The sequence below is a fragment of the Balaenoptera physalus genome (genome assembly GCF_965194825.1).
Source record: "Balaenoptera physalus genome assembly, chromosome: 5".
Taxonomy (NCBI): Eukaryota; Metazoa; Chordata; class Mammalia; order Artiodactyla; family Balaenopteridae; genus Balaenoptera; species Balaenoptera physalus.
Window position 1 is genome coordinate 84930108 of NC_138884.1, and position 14179 is coordinate 84944286.

The 14179-nt window shown below is 40.8% G+C and overlaps 1 protein-coding gene across 16 annotated transcripts in view; it reads left to right on the forward strand.

Annotated features, from left to right (window-relative positions):
* APBB2 (amyloid beta precursor protein binding family B member 2) overlaps window positions 1-14179 on the forward strand; it is a 363347-nt gene that overhangs the window by 62837 nt on the left and 286331 nt on the right. For 11 of the 16 annotated variants that reach the window (XM_082464206.1, XM_082464202.1, XM_082464198.1 and 8 more), the window contains one exon: window positions 979-1135. The exons of the other annotated variants lie outside the window; for them this stretch is intronic. The gene's annotated coding sequence lies outside the window, so the exon portion shown is untranslated. The remainder of the gene's footprint in view (window positions 1-978; window positions 1136-14179) is intronic. 16 annotated transcript variants of the gene reach the window in all.

The window sequence follows — 14179 nt, forward strand, 5'->3', positions numbered from 1 at the left end:
ATTGATGTTGTCATAACTATTGCTATAATTAACAAAGACTTCTTAAGCTATTCTTAATTGTTCACTAATTGCTTTTATAGGATTCCCTCATTTGAGTTTTCTGTTTCTAAATTGCTAGCTGCGATATCAGTGGGCCTAAGTTATTTTAACAGTTTTTCTGAATGCCTTGATTCTTCAAGCCGAAGCCTAGTAGCTAGTGTGGGCCAGGCCATAGGTTTGGCATGAAGTAGGATAGTTAAATGATTCCTTTTGCCTGAATATATTATACATTTGATAATATTTATGATTCACTTGAATATTGGTTTTCATATATCATTTTCCTCTATTAGGAAATGAAAGATGATTAGTTTCCCCTTTGGATTATTTAGCCTATAAAATTTTCTGTTACACCATTCACTTTGCCTTGAAAATACATTCTAAGTCCTGAACCACGTTGGAATTTTTTATGACCTTTCCCTTATGTGTCTTTTGGTAGTGCCCTTTGAAGTCCTGAAATGTTTTTGTATTTGATTGAGATTAAATCTGGGTTTCATTTTACTTTTTAAAACATATTGAGCAAGTTAATTTTCTGTTCGGGTTCCTAAGGGGAATGATTCCAGCCCTCTGTGTCCCAAGAATCCAGACTGAGCCTTGCCAGAACATTCCTGTGGTTTTCCACAGGGCAGATGCATGTGTTCGTGAAATTTTAGTTGTAGCTCGTGTTTTCTGTGGTTAATTAAAACATCTGGCTTTTAAATTTTCCGCAAACAGAGCATAAGTGTTTGGCCAGACCTTTTCAGTAATGATTAAATACTTCAGTCCTCCCCTCGGAATAGCCCGAACTTGTCTTTAGGACACCTTATAAACTGTCGTCTCTGTTCATTAATGATTTTAAACGTTTGGAAGATGCTGGGGATTATCCTGCCAAACATACACTCCTGAGAGAGAGAGTTTGTGACTGTGAATCCCTCTAGTGGCTTCCGGCCTTCGCCCCTCCAGGTCGGAGCTGCCGTGGGGTGAGCAGCTGCTCTCCGTAGCCAGGCATGCTGTGGTCGGCTCTGCCCAGCCGTGGAACAGAAACATTTGCTGGATGGAAAATCCATAAAAGAAAGCTCCTGTGAAAGCCTGAGACAGACGATAACTTAAGCAAAATCAGGTTGGTATAAGATAAGAGAGGCTGGGTAAAATGGACTGGGTCAGATGGGCAAGGTGATTTTGTTCATTCCATGGAGTGTTTCTGAGACAGTCCCAAATAATCATTCCCAGTTATTTGAGAGATTCCTAGCATTGTACAGATGGCAGGTCTAGCCTGACAGACTTCTGTGTACAGTGTATTGTGGTCTTCCTTTCTTTCTCTTCCTTGTTCCTCTCCTCTGTCCCATCCTCTCTCTTAGAAAAGAGAGGAGGATCTTAAGCTTAAGCAAACGTGTAAGAAGCCACAAGCAGAGGTCACCCATAATCACTCCATGATCTGGGCTTTATTTTGGAGAGCAAGCCATGTCCTCGAGAAAGCCTGGACTTGTACTTTCAGAGACTTGCCCTCATTTGTGTTTCCACGCTAAGAAGGGTAGGTTGTGAAGACTTGCCAGATCTTTGAGGGGGAGGGGTTCTTCTGTGTATGCTCCTTCGGTTTGCATGGCAAGTTTTTACTTACTTTTATCTCCCCCCAAACAAAAGCTAGCAACACATTCATTTTCAGCAGTGTGTGCACTTGGCATTAAGATACATAGGATGGAGGAGAAGAAATGTCCTGAAAATAATTGGAATGTGACTAAATGCCACATAGCCTCACTGTGGACCAGGAGAAGGAAACTGCGTAAACAACCTCACATGTGGCAGTAAGGCGGGAAAGAATTCATTCTGAGAAAGAATATCATACAGGGACAGGCACCGCAAACACTTTCTGTTGAATATTCGGTGGTTAACTCAGCATTACACGTAATAAGCAGTGGATAAATACTCAGCAAAAGGGAGGGAGTCGGCGGTCCTGAGAGCCTGTGAAGTAGTGAACGTCTCTTGGCTTTGCCCACCCAGCATCCCTTTCCTCTTCCTTTCAATAAATCACCCAGATTTCCCCTGGGCTGTCAGTCACCCTTGCTTTGTTCTCAGCCCATGTAGTTAGAGGAGGTGACTCCACTGCCTCTTTCATGGGCATGTGACATCAGCTTGGCTAGTCAGGGTCACAGGGGTCCGTTATGGAGGTTTGGAGTTATGAAACTGTTGCAAAGAGGTTTGTTAAGCCGGAGCTGCTAGTGACCCTCTTTTCTACCACGTAGGAGAACCTTTCTGAGAATGAAGTCAACACAGAGGAAATCAGAGCAGGGAGAGGGAGGAAAAGGAATGGGGATGAGGGGGACACATGCACATATACACCCACCCTACACCCACAACTTATGGCCGTGGATTCAGCAGCCCCTAAAGCCAGCAACTCCAGTTTCACTCTCCAGGCAGGTTAGCTAGTTAGTTTGAATTAGGTGTCCATCGCTTACATCTAAAAACATCCTTCCGGGTGGGAGGTCTTAGCATGAAATGACTGTGGCATAGTCCCCGTCCTCACGGGCTTCGCAGTGATAAGCCAGATCAGTATTAGGTTAGCTGACCCACAGTGTGAAAAATGTATCACTAGAGGTAAGAACTAAGTTCTGTGGGAGTGGAAGAGATGGGGAATTATGAATTCTGCTGGCTTGGGGAGAGACCAGCACAGAGAGCTGTTATTTAACAAAGGAGAAACAGGAACATTTTTAGAACTGTATGTAATTCAATTACTTGCTTTTTGAGTCTGAAAGAAAGGGAGGCTTTCCAGAGCGTATAGTTAATTGCAGATAAGGAAGATAATTTCAGAGCTTCGCCAGCAGTAGAGTCTTGGTATTTACTGTACACACGATTGTGTCGGGAGCAGCCAAATGAGAGGTTATCAGAAAGTTGCCCAGAGTTTATTTGAACACCACAGGGGAGCAGCTGCTCTTCTCACCAAAACGTCAGTTGGCTTTCTGGTGTCAGCAGAATTCCGGGTGCGTCATGAACTTTGTTTCTTCTTCTCTGTGTTAGGCTTATGATTATTATTTTATTTTTTATGATTGACCTTGTTTGACTTTTAAAAAATTAATAGTCTTTATTTTGGGGAAGCAGTTTTAGGTTACAGAAAAATTGAGCAGAAAGTAGAGTTTCCATACCCATAGCCCTGAGTTTTCTCATAATATTATTAACGTCTTGCATTAGTGTGATGTATTTGTTAGTTGATTAGCCAATATTGATTTATTATTATTAACTAAAGTCCGTAGTCTACATTAGAGTTCACTGTTTGTGTTGTACACTGTGGGCTTTGACAACCTGCCTTTTGAACCAGCCTTTCGATAGGGATCATGTTGAATCTCCAGATCAGTTTGAGAAATATTGCTGTCTTACCAATGTTAAGAATTCTGATCCGTGAACATGGGGTGTGTTTCCATTGATTTAGGTCTTTTTAAATTTCTTTCAACTGTGTTTTCATTTGTTTTTTAAACATCTTTATTGGAGTATAATTGCTTTACAATGGTGTGTTAGTTTCCGCTTTATAACAAAGTGAATCAGTTATATATATACATATGTCCCCATAGTTCTTCCCTCTTGCATCTCCCTCCCTCCCACCCTCCCTATCCCACCCCTCTAGGTGGTCACAAAGCACCAAGCCGATCTCTCTGTGCTATGCGGCTGTTTCCCACTAGCTATCTATTTTACCTTTGGTAGTGTATATATATGTCCATGCTACTCTCTCACTTTGTCCCAGTTCTCAGGGAACACAGCTTACACTTCCTTGTTAAATTTATTACAATGTATTTTTTTTTTTCTTTTTGATGCCTGTATAAATGGAATCATTTTTAAAATTTCGCTTTCAGAGTGTATATACATTGTTAGTGTATAGAAATACAATTGTTTTCTGTATATTGCTCTTGTTTTCTTCTACCTTGTTGAACTTGTTTATCAGTACTAATCGTTTTTTAATTGTGTATATGACTTCTTTAGGATTGTCTATATACCAGATTATGCCATCTGTGAATAGAGATAGTTTTATTTCTTGTCCAATATGGATGTTAGTATCATTTTACAGTGATTTGAAAACTTTACTGTGACATGAGAACTACAGAGTAACATGGAGATTCTAATGAAATCATCCTATTCTGTAGCTTTATGAAAAGGACAAAGGATGGTATTTATGAAATTTATCCCCTCGTAATTGAGCTAGTAACTCAGTCAGTGAGCTTCTTAGCCATTCCTGTATCTTCTTTGGGGAAAGAAGATCTATTTGAATCTATTTGAATCTATTTGAATCCTTTGCATATTTTTATATTGGGTTATTTGTCTATAAGTCCCTTTTTGGATATATGATCTGCAGGTATTTTCTCCCAGTCTCTGGCTTGTCTTTTTGTTTTCTTAATTTCTTGTTTTGGTATCTTTTGAAGCTCAAACATTTAAAATTGTGATGAAGTTCAGTTTATCATTTTTTTCTTCCAAAGCTTATTATTTTGATGTTTCTAAATACTCTAAATACTCTTTGCCTAACCAAAAGTTGCTAAGATTTTCTCATATGTTTCTTTCAAAACTTTTGTTGTTTTAGCCCTTACATTTAGGTCTATGATCCATTCTGAGTTAAGTTTTGTGTATGGTGTAAGGTTCAGGTATATGTTCTATTTCTTTTTTCTCTTCTCCTCTTCTCTTTTCTCTTCTCTTCTCCTCTTCTTTCTCTCTCTATCTTTTTTCCATATGGATATCCAGTTGTTCCAGCACCATTTGCTGAAAAGATTATCCTTTACCTATTGATTTATTTCGGCACCTTTGTAGAAATTTATTTATTTAAAATAATTAATTAATTAATTTAATTTGTGTTTGGCTGCGCACTGGCTTTCTCTAGTTGCGGCGAGTGGGGTCTACTCTTCATGGCGATGCGCAGGCTTCTGATTGCGGTGGCTTCTCTTGTTGCAGAGCACGGGCTCTAGGTGCGTGGGCTTCAGTAGTTGTGGCACGCGGGCTCTATAGCGCAGGCTCAGTAGCTGTGGCGCATGGACTTAGTTGCTCCGCGGCATGTGGGATCTTCCCGGACCAGGCCTCGAACCTGTGTTCCCTGCATTGGCAGGCAGATTCTTAACCACTACGCCACCAGGGAAGTCCCTGTAGAAATTTAATTGACCATAAATGTAAGAGGTTTTTTTCTTTTTTTTTTTTTTTTTTGGACTCTCTTCCTTATGCCAGCAGTACCACACCTCACTTAAGTTTTTGCAATGCAGTTTTTCTATGAAAAAGGTTTGCTCAAGAAATGGACCTAAGCTGCAGTATAGCTCCCTTTTTAAAAAAAAAAAAAAAAACTATTGTACCTTTGCTACTTTTCATCTCCGTTCCTGTTTGAGTCACTCTGTTAAAAGTATTAGTCTCTGGTTATTTCTCTTTGGGATAACAGTGGAAATCTGAAGTCGTAGGAGAGAATGCAAATCAATCTAGATGCATTTTCTAGATTATTTTATTTCCAAAAAATACTTTGGTTTTCATAAAAGTGGTAAGCATTTTTATGCCCATTATCCATTTGTATCAAACAGACTAAATTAAATTTTTTTCATTACCTCTGTCTTAATCATTACCAATAATTACTGGCTGAAAGACTTATACATTTGGTATATTATTTCAAGAATTTCAAGTATTTTCATTAATGGTTATATGAATTGGGTCTTTTATACAGAAAAAGGTAAATTTCACAAAACAATTATTTTACCAGATGGAAACTCTATGAATTGAAATGTCTTGGGTTTTGGGATTATAGTATGGTTTTATGTTTTCTGAAAATTGGACATTTTTTGTAATATAATTAAAATGCTAGCTACATTTTTATATCTACCTGTGCTATTTTTGCCTTTGTGTTGGTATGGTTCTCAATAGACTGCTGTGGAGACATTAAAATAATTATATTAGAAACACGAAGACTGCAAATTTATTTCTCTTTAGTTATAACTGTAAAAATTGTGAACGCATAGAGGTTAAAAAGGAAAAAAAGTCAGTGCTTTATTGTGATGTTTGGATTCCAGTTGGCCTTTGTTTTGTTTTCTAGTAAAGTTACAATTTTGTTTGGGGAATGACTTTTATTTTTAAGGTGAAAAAAATATAAATTTAGTCTTGGTGAAATTCAGAGACATTTCTCTTCTCTGGCATATAGCTAAAAGCTGACTTCTGCTATTGGACTTTAATCAGATATTAAAATCACATGATTAGATTTAGAACATGTTTTCTGCCGTTGCATTAGTGGGTCAAGCCATGCCTGCCTGTTCCCGGAGGGCTCAGTTCTCCAGGATGGCTTATCTGTTTCCTGCTCTTTCTTGTAATCTTCTCATTTCCACCTGGGTAGAGCTGACGTGTTTCGTTACCTGGCCCCTTTGCTTTCCTTGCAGTCCTCTGGCTGATACTGTCACTTCATAAAAATGCACCCATGGGCAACATGGAATTACTCTTTTTATTTTCATTTAAAAGAAAAAACAGTAGGTAAGCTTTCATTTATTTCTCTAGGACGTGGGTATCATGAATTTTTTAACCCAGTCACTCCTTTCTGTCCTTTCTTTCTCTTTGGTGCCCTTTTAAAAATCTTTGTGACCTATTTGCAGAATGATGAATGACCTTATGAGGAGTGTAGTATAATGTTCTAGGAGGATACGGTCCTATTGGTCTCGTTTTTCTTAGGGAGCTGAAACATACTAGGGCTGGGTGAGGGTAACTTCTTAACTGCCGTTTATTCTGAATAGAGCCTTGTGTTGACTGAAGTTAGGGGTTTGGAATGACTGAGCCGTTGCAATTTGAGTTGTGGTACAATTACATTTTGTGAAGGCTCCTGCCTATTTATAATCATTTGGTTGCAGAATCAGATCAACTTGGTCATATTCGGTGAGCCTGATGCAAGAACAAAGAGCGTGTCTGGAACTTGCTTTCGTTAGGAGAAACCACATTCTTGTGTAAACCTCTGATGAGGATGTTGATGATAAATATATGTACTGTATTAATAGAATTTGGAATATTACATCTTTTGACTTTTTGCTTGTCTTTATATTTTTTATGTTAAATAATCTGTGAGGTATTGAATTTCCTTTAAAAGTCTTCAAAGGTACCATACTCCAGTGACATGTAGTCAGTTTATTTTAGTGTAATTACTGATATAAGCACAAGCAGTAGTTTCTCAGTCCCATAGTGACCTGTAATGAATAAAACATTTAATTTGATTAGACTGTCCGAATAAGACCTATAGTATTCATGACACGATAACTGTTCAGAACTTCTGAAGTTTCCAAATTGATTACTGTCTGCTCAGATAAGAATTGATCTTCATTTATAAACAAAAATAAGTCTATTGGATGTTTTTACGTAGACAGTATCCAAGCCAGTCATTTATTTAGAAAATGAATATCAACATCAGTCTAGCTTACATTAGGAAATTGCTCTGTGCAATTTGCTAGTGTGCCCTTTTTAAGAATGAAAAAATTAGTTTTTCCTGCCTGCATTCTTCATGCTGCTGAGGCCCTTTGAAGACAGAATTTAGAATCTTAGTAACTCCTCCGTGCTTGGTTTCATAAGGGTGGTTTTCTTGATGACTTTAGGTTGTAAATAGTTTGTGAGTGCTGTGGCTCCTTTCTGGTGCCTGGGAAAGTAGGAGGGTAATTAGTGGCTTTACCAAAGACTTATCTCAGAAATAAAAAGTCTGGAGTTCCAACCAAGACTTTAGGTCCTCGATGATTCTAAAATTGGATTAAAAATAACCACTGACCTTGAGGAGGCATTCATTTATGAGTGTTAAGAGATGCTGAATTAATTTTACTTGGTTCAGTGCAGTTCAGTTAAATTCCAAATGAACTTGTTAACGGTATTAACAAAGTCTACTTTGGTAGTTGCTGGAGGGAACAGAATGAAGTATCCTGGGGGAGAGATAGCCAGAATACAAGCCCTTCTGGGAGAGGTAACATTCTATTGAGCTTGTCCAGTGTGCTAAGGACTTAACACTTTCTCGTCTTCTGATGGGTTGGGACAGGGGTGGGGAGAATCCTCACAACAATCCTATGAGAGAGACAGTATTACCTGTTTTGTGGATAAAGAAGCTCCGGAGCTGAGATATCAAATGGTTTTATCCAAGTTTCACATCTACTAACTTAAATTTGAATCTAAACTTTTTTTCCCTCAAACCTCATGATATACCTGTGTAAATAAAAGCACAGTCTCTCAAGTGGTTGGCCTGTAGAAAACTCTGTGTGTATCTCTTTATATATCTTTCATCATTATTATAACTAATGAGATAATAAAGGCCCAAAGTACTGTATGAATAGGATACTTTGGAATTTCCAAGTAGAGAGAGGTTAATATGGATGTAGATTAATCTGGAGAAGTGGCATTTTGTTATTTTTGATAAATAAACAGGAGGTGGGAGGTTGTAAGTGGATGGGGGTTTTCAAGGCTTTTTACCTGAGGAAAATACCTAATCAGACCCTCAGAGGCAGAAATAAAAATGCATGGCATGTTTGGGAGTCTGTCCACGATTTTACAGCCAAGGTATGTGGCCCAGCCATGCACTCTGTCAACTTGCTGTGAGTTACCTGGAGGTATCTGGTTACTGAGGGAATCAGACCCTCCCAAGCAGCTACTTAGAGAAGGAAGGAAGAACGTCAGCCTTGGACTTCCCTGACTGTCCCCCACCCTGATTCTGTACTTGTTGTTTGGGGAGCTTTGAGCTTCTTTGCACTGCCTGCCTTGGGGGCCCCCATGGTGTATGACAGTGGGGAGGGACCAAGGTGTTCAACTCTATGACGGTTTCAGTGTTTTCCCCTGGTAGTATTCGTAGTTGAGCACTGCTGTGGCGTTAATGAATGTGTCCCCTCCTCAGATTCACATGGTGAAATCCTAACCCCTCAAAGATGATGGTATGAGGAGGTGGTGACTTTGGGAGGTGCTTAAGTCATGACAGTGGAGCCCTCGTGAATGGGATTACTGCCTTATAAAAGAGGCTCCGGAGAGATCCTAGCTCTTTCTGCCATGTGAGGAAACAGCGAGAACGCCAGCTGTGAATCAGGAAAAGGGTCCTCACCAGAAGGTGACTGTGCTAGCACCACGATCTTGGATGGCCAGCCTCTAGAACTGTGAGAAATAAATTTCTGTTGTTTATAAGCCACTCGGTCTCTGGTATTTTGTCATAGCATCCCGAATGGACTAGGATAAATACCTCGCAGATGATAATCTCCCCTTTCCCCCACCCTGTTCCTGCAGTTTTGTCTTAGACAAAGAATATAGAAAAAAGTGAAAGGTCAGCTATGCAGAACCCTCTATGAAGCTGTGATTGCCAGCCTCCAGCTTTGATATGTGATGCTTCTGGTTTGGTTCGTAGAGTCTGTGTTGTCTAGAAGAGCTTGACTTGGTCTGTGATGGGTTGGTTGTCTGGCAGTTTTGTGATGCATTTTGAGACAAAGCAGGTCTGTTTTGATACTTATATTACATGCAGAAAAGGGACTGCTGTTTGAGATTGAATTATAAAGTAGATGCCACTGGAGAGCAATTTCTCAATATAGTTTAAAATTTAAAATCACCAGCAATTTCATAAATAGGTTCACTTACAACTATGCCAAGATATTTATACAAGGTATATTATATTATAGCATATTTGTAAAGAATGAAAGCTCTATATGTGTGCTGATTTGGAATTACATTATTTTTATATATACATACTACACATATATAACTTATATATATGTATGTATGTGCATGTGTCTATATAAAATGAAAAAATGTTTTGCAGAATCATGTGACTACCATTCCCTTTTGTATAAATGTTTTAGAGAAGATATTGTATATATGCTGGTACATACCTTTTTTCCCCCTAGGGAGATATTACACTGAAAACCTTTTTCTTTTCCATATTGTTTGAGTTTTCTAGCCATGTTCATTTATTCATTTTCTTTTAAACAAGAATCAAGAGCTAGCTGGGCAGTGTATGATCGTGACCATAACCATTCGTTGTTTTTTTTTTTAAATAAATTTATTTATTTGTTTGTTTATTTATTTATTTATGGCTGTGTTGGGTCTTTGTTGCTGCGCTTGGGCTTTCTCTAGTTGCGGCGAGCGGGGGCTACTCTTCGTTGCGGTATGTGGTCTTCTCATTGTGGTGGCTTCTCTTGTTGCGGAGCACGGGCTCTAGGCATGCGGGCTTCAGTAGTTGTGGCACGTGGGCTCAGTAGTTGTGGCGCGCAGGCTCAGTAGTTGTGGCGCACGGGCTTAGTTGCCCCGTGGCATGTGGGATATTCCTGGACTAGGGATGGAACCCCTGTCCCCTGCATTGGAAGGTGGATTCTTATCCACTGCACCACCAGGGAAGTCCCATTCATTGTGTTTTAATGCAGTTTATAAAACCTTACTAAATGTTTGTAAAAACACTGTAAATTTTTTTCTAATGTTCATTTGTCAGTCTTTCTTGCCTCTTTGCATGCAGAGGAAGAAGGTAATTTTTATGGGCAGAGTGGTAAAGTATGCGCTAAAGCCAGTGAACGTTCCCTTGAAAGCTTATTAGTTAAAACACTGAGTTGAGAAAGAGAAAGGAGAAAGACAGATATTTACCAAATGTGATTTGAAGGACAAAGAATCCCTTCGTGCTGAAGTATGTCTGAAAGTGTACCCTTATGCTCAGTTTCTTTGCTTTAAATATGAGCTTTGGACTGAATTGTATTTGCTTTTCAGACCACAAGGCTGGAGGTGGCAGTGGAAGTCTCCATATTCTGATTGCTCATCAGGAAAGCTGTTTGCTGAGAAAGGCCTGCCTGTTTGGAGTAGAAGTTATGACTGAGACACAGATAAAGTCAGGGTGCCTTTTAAATATCTTCTGACTTCTGTGTCCAGATTTCGCTTTTCTCTTTTTTTTTTTTTTTTAAATTTTTGTTTATTTATTTATTTATGGCTGCATTGGGTCTTTGTTTCTGTGTGAGGGCTTTCTCTAGTTGCGGCAAGTGGGGGCCACTCTTCATCGCGGTGCGCAGGCCTCTCACTATCGCGGCCTCTCTTGTTGCGGAGCACAGGCTCCAGACGCGCAGGCTCAGTAGTTGTGGCACACGGGCTTAGCTGCTCCGCGGCATGTGGGATCTTCCCAGACCAGGGCTCGAACCCGCGTCCCCTGCATTGGCAGGCAGATTCTCAACCACTGCGCCACCGGGGAAGCCCCTCGCTTTTCTCTTAATTAAAACCCCAGGCATGAGTCATAGGTCAAAGGAGATGATTCCCCTAAACTCTTCCAGTAACAGTAGCTGCTTAACTCTTCCACTCTTGGTAGGCTTCTCTGGAAACCATTGTATCTGTTTCTTTATGGTGTGATTTAGCTTCTTTGGTCTTAGTTTGGATGCTGAAATTTAATCATAGGAAGAAGACAATTTTTCTTTAGAATGTAGGCAGTTGTCTGGAGAATAAACCCATTGTAACATCCCTTATGTATACATAGTTTGATCTCTAATCCGTGAGGTTTTGTTTTTAAATCAACAAGGCCATGGAATTTTTCTAGTTTCAAAAGAATTTTAGTGACTTTTTTCCCCTAAAATGGTTTGATAAATAGCTCATCAGTAACATTTGTTTTTGCTTTATCTTCCTTTCTTTCTGCATAGCTTCTGTACTGATATCTGACCCTCTTATACTTAGTCATGGCAAGAATTATACCCCCCATGTTTCAAGGTGTTTGAACCATAGTGTAGGAATTGTAATCTATTAGGAAGGTTAATACAAAATACATATATGTGTGTATATTTGTGTATGTATGTAATTACTTATGTTTATAATATAGAAATGTCTGAAACAAGTCTGTCACAGTATATCATGAGTGAGAAAAACTGATATCACCTTCAATAAATACTCAGTTCCCGAAAGAACTTGATAATTAAAAAATTCAAGGTAACCAGTGTCTAGTATGGGGATCACAAATTCACATGCCTACCAGGACCTGACAGAAAAGTAAACAAGTGAACTGAGGCATAGAGGGTGGAAAAAGGGCACAATTAGGGACTTCCCTGGTGGTCCAGTGGTTAAGACTCCACGCTTCCATTGCAGGGGGCACAGGTTCAATCCCTGGTTAGGGAACTAAGATCCTGTATGCCGTGCGGTGCAGCCGAAGAGAAAAAAAAAGGTGGGGGGGGCACAATGACCACTCAGCTGTTCTGGAGTGAGGGCCAGTGTTGCCTGATCTTCTAGTATTTCAAGAGAAGACATAAATTTGGATTTTTATGTGACTGCTCCCAGTCTTCAAGTGCTGACAGTACATTTAAAATAATTCAGGGCTTCCCTGGTGGCCCAGTGGTTAAGAATCCGTCTGCCAACGCAGGGGACACGGGTTCCAGCCCTGGTCCGGGAAGATCCCACATGCCGCGGAGCAGCTAAGCCCGTGCGCCACAAATACTGAGCCTGCGCTCTAGAGCCCGCGAGCCACAACTACTGAGCCCGTGTGCCACAACTACTGAAGCCCGTGTGCCTAGAGCCCGTGCTCTGCAACAAGAGAAGCCACCTCATTGAGAAGCCCACGCACCGCAACGAAGAGTAGCCCCCGCTCGCCGCAACTAGAGAAAGCCCGTGCATAGCAACGAAGGCCCACCACAGCCATAAATAAATAAATAAAAATAAAATAATTCAAACATTGTACTCTTGGATTTTTCCCTATGATGTTCTTTGTCAGCAAGTGTTATGATTGCTGCCCATAGAGTAGGTGGAATGGGACCTGAAAAATGTGCGGGATGGCTCTTGCTTTCTAGGGGCACACAGTCTAGATGGGCCAGTGGGATGTGGGATGTTTAGTATGGGCAGTAAAGGCCACAGGAACCCTGAGGAGGTAGAAACAGGCATGAGCCAGACCATCCTGGGAAGACGTCCTAGAGGAGGTGGAACCTTAAAGGTGAACTTTAAAGGGCAGCAAGGGCCTTAAGATCCAGGGCACTGGAGAGGAGCAGGGAGGGTGATGGAGAGCAGAGGTGGGGTGATGGGAAGGTGTTTGAGGTGTTGGGACAGGGCTGGGCGCGTGAGGAGAGGGTGGAGGGCTTCGGAGCAGGTCTGTGCCCCGAAGGGAGCTCCACTGTGAGCCCGTGATGCTGTGACGGGGGGGCAGCATTCCAAGCACCAGTCCCGCTGCGGCTTGTGGGATGAAGAGGGGAGAATTGTAGATGGGAAGGAAAATCCTAGACTTTCACAGCCATCTAGGAATAAGGAGCAGGGTCTTGGCTGGGACTTCGTTATTATCAGTGAAAAGGAAGAAATGTAGACATGTTTCCAAGGTCCAGTCCCTCAGAAAACTTAATTGACTCGGCCTTCAGAACATACCCATGTTGCCACCTTGACCCAAGCCACCATTCTGTCTTGCCTGAGTTATTCCAAGGACCTGTTAGCTGCTTTCCTTGATTCTATCCTTGTCTCTCTTTAGTCTGTTCTCAGTAGAGTGATCCTGTTCAAACTCGTCACTCTATGACACCCCCCTGCTCAGAACTTGAAATGACTTCTCGGTCTTCATGGTAGAAGATGAAGTCCTTCCAGTTACCTGACAGGCACCATACTAAGCGCCCTCCTTTCCTCTCTGACCTCATTGCCTCCTATTCTCCCCCTGGCTAAGTCCACTCCAGCCACACTGGCCTTTGAACACACTGGGCACATTTCTGCCTCAGGGCCTTTACGTTTGCTATTTCTTCTTCCTGTATCCTCTTCCCCAGATATCCACCTGGTGAGCTTCCTCTCTTATTTACATCTTTGCTCAGGTGTTACCTTCCCAGTGAAACCTACCTACCTACCCTGATGGTATTGAAAATTGCGAACCTTCCTGCCCCTTTCCCCAAATCCCAAATCCCTCTTCTCCTTCTTTATTTTTTTTCCTATAGAACTTATCCCTTTATAACACATTGCATACTTATGTTTTAAGTTATTATCTTTCTACCCTCACTCTAAAATAAATTTGTACAATAGGAATTTGTGTAAATAGAAGTTCTAAAAGGCAGGGGTTTGGGGGGGTTTGTGTTCGCTGGTATATCCCCATCATCTAGCATAGTACCTGGTGGCGAGTGGGTGCTTGATAAATACTTGTTGCATGAATGAATAAGTGGCTTTCAAGAGGCACGTAATATCTACTGCATGTCTGTCACTGAGAATTAAAAAAAAAAAAAAAAAGATATAAGCCCTGCCCTCAGAGTGCATGGTCTAGTGGGGA